Below are 3,006 nucleotides of genomic sequence, written 5' to 3'. Positions count from 1 at the left end.
AGTGGGAAGCAGCCGCATGGCACTGGGAGATCAGCCCCAGTGCTTTGTGACCACCTAGAAGGGTGGGATAGGGAGGGTGGGAGGGAGACGCAAGAGGGAGGAGATATGGGGATATATGTATATGTATAGCTGATTCACTTTGTTATAAAGCAGAAACTAACACACCATTGTAAAGCAATTATACTTCAATAAAGAGGTTAAAAAAAAAAACTACAATGAGGTATCACCTCAAACCGGTTAGAATGGGCATCATCAGAAAATCTAGCTTTTTAATTTTTTCTGTAAAGCTTTCTTTTTTTTTTTTCTGTAAAAACACCAAATGGCAAATGACACCGGTGCTGTGAGAGGGCCCGGAGGGCCCGGAGGCCCCAGGGGCCCTGGAATGGGAGGCCGTGTAGGCTTCAGCAGCGGCGTCCATGGCCAGGGCCGGGGTCGCGGAGCTCACGGAGGCAAGGCCGAGGACAAGGAGTGTCTCCGCGTCACCAAGCTGGGCCGCCTGGTCAAGGACATGAAGATCAATCCCTGGAGGAGATCTATCTCTTTTCTCTGCCCATCAAGGAATCTGAGATCACTGACATTTTCTTGGGGTCATCCCTTGTGGAAGAAGTTTTGAAGATCATGCCTGTGCAAAAGCAGACACTTGCTGGCCAGCGGACCAGGTTCAAGGCATTTGTTGCCATCTGGGATTACAACGGACGTGTTGGTTTGGGTGTGACCTGCTCTAAGGAGTAGCCACTGCCATCTGTGCGACCGTCATTCTGGCTGAGCTCTCCATGGTCCCGGTGCGACGAGGCTACTGGGGGAACAAGATGGGCAAGCCCCATACTGTCCCTTGCAAGGTGACTGGCCGCTGAGGCTCTGTGCTGGTGCGCCTCATCCCTGCCCCCAGGGGCACTGGCATCGTCTCAGCCCCTGTGCCCCAGAAGCTACTGATGATGGCTGGAATTGACGACTGCTACACCTCTGCCAGGGACTGCACTGCCACGCTGGGCAACTTTGCCAAGGCCACTTCTAATGCCATTTCCAAGACCTACAGTTATCTCACTCCTGATCTCTGGAAAGAGATGGTGTTCACCAAGTCTCCATATCAGGAATCCACTGACCATCCTGTAAAGACCCACACAGAGTTTCCATGCAGAGGACCCAGGCTCCAGCTGTAGCCACCCCATAGTTTTCTATGAGAAAAATAAAGTGAATGAAACTAGTTAAAAAAAAAAAAGGAAAATCTACAAACAACAAATGCTGGAGAGGGTGTGGAGAAAAGGGAACCCTCTTGCACTGTTGGTGGGAATGTAAATTGATACAGCCATTGTGCAGAACAGTATGGAGGTTCCTTAAAAAACTAAAAATAAAATTACCATATGACCCAGCAATCCCACTACTGAGCATATACCCGGAGAAAAGCATAAATCAAAAAGACACATACACCCCAGTGTTCATTGTAGCACTATTTACAATAGCCAGGTCATGGTAGCCACCTAAATGCCCATCGACAGACGAATGGATAAAGAAGATGTGGTACATATATACAATGGAATATTACTCAGCCCTAAAAAGGAACAAAATTGGGTCATTTGTAGAGACGTGGATGGACCTAGGACTGTCATACAGAGTGAAGTCAGAAAGAGAAAAACAAATATCATATATTAACACATGTATGTGGAATCTAGAAAAATGGTACAGATGAAGTGGTTTGCAAGGCAGAAATAGAGACACAGATGCAGAGAACAAATGTATGGACACCAAGGGGGGAAAGTGGAGGGGGTGGTGGTGGGATGAATTGGGAGATTGGGATTGACATGTATACACTGATGTGGATAAAATAGATAACTAATAAGAACCTGCTGTATAAAAAAATTAAATTAAATTAAAAAAAGTGGAAGGTTGGGTTTCACTTCTGTAGAGTGAACATTAAAGATTATTCATGGACGGTGGGGAGACTCTGCCTGTGTGTGGCAGGAGGTACATGGGAGCTCTCGTACTTACTGCTCAATTTTTCTGTAAACCTAAAACTTCTCTTAAAAAAAAAAAGTCTGTTAAAAAAATATATCCAAGTAGGAGTAAAACAAGGTACCCATGTAGGGTCTTCCTTGGACCACATTTTGACACAAATAATAGTTAACATTTACTGAGTTTTTAACTATATGATAGATGCTGTGCTGTGTGATTCACATGCCATAGCCAAGACTGCAGCTGGTCACCACATATGTTCTTCTCAGTTTTTAGCTGGGTATTTGGTTCCCTTGAATAAAGCCTTTATTTTCTTCTAGCTTCCCTTGCAGGTAGGTGTGCCAAGTAACTAAATGCCTACCCATAGGGCACAACTAGAATTGGTGAGTACTTTTTTCTCTGGACAGTGTACTCAAAGGAAGAGAGCATACCTTTTTGCCTCTTCCTCTTAATAGCTTTGCAATTCTGCCGTACTCCCACACCTAGCTGAAAGGAATGCTTTCATAGTGTTGCACAGAACTGAGTTTTAACCAATAGTTATAAGCAAAAGTGAAATTGAGCAGGACCCTGTGGGGCTCCTGGGCATGGAAGCCCTCCTGTGTCCCTGTTTCTTTTTTGTAGGAAATCGGCTTCAGCCTCTATGACCTTCCCTGTGTTCCAAAGTGCAGATTCAAACAGTCGCTAATCAGGGAAGGGAGGGGAGGCAGAGGCAAGGGAGGGGGGGCAGAGACAAGGGAGGAGCTGTCAAGAAACAATAGTGCAGTCTTGGGACAGGGTCCTGGTTCCACCTCAAGGGATACACATAACAATATCTTTGAGCTCTTTTGCAGAACTAAAACCCCCAACAGGGACTTCCCTGTTGATGCAGTGATTAAGACTCCGTTCTCCCAATGCAGGGGGCCCGGGGTTCGATTCCCAGTCAGGGAACTAGATCCTACGTGCATGCTGCAACTAAAAGAGTTCACATGCTGCAACTAGGGAGCCCACCTGCCACAACTAAGACCTGGTGCAACCAAATAAATAAATAAATAACAACAAAAAAACACCCCCCAACAA

The 3,006-nt window shown here is 45.9% G+C and overlaps 1 pseudogene; it reads left to right on the top strand.

Annotated features, from left to right (window-relative positions):
• The first annotated feature begins 319 nt into the window (after positions 1–319).
• Positions 320–1,178, top strand: LOC137202771 (small ribosomal subunit protein uS5 pseudogene; annotated as a pseudogene).
• Positions 1,179–3,006: the final 1,828 nt, after the last annotated feature.

Source organism: Pseudorca crassidens, chromosome 11, assembly GCF_039906515.1.
Source record: "Pseudorca crassidens isolate mPseCra1 chromosome 11, mPseCra1.hap1, whole genome shotgun sequence".
Taxonomy (NCBI): Eukaryota; Metazoa; Chordata; class Mammalia; order Artiodactyla; family Delphinidae; genus Pseudorca; species Pseudorca crassidens.
The sequence above is the reverse complement of the archived record's forward strand: the minus strand, read 5'-3'. Positions and strand labels throughout refer to the sequence as shown.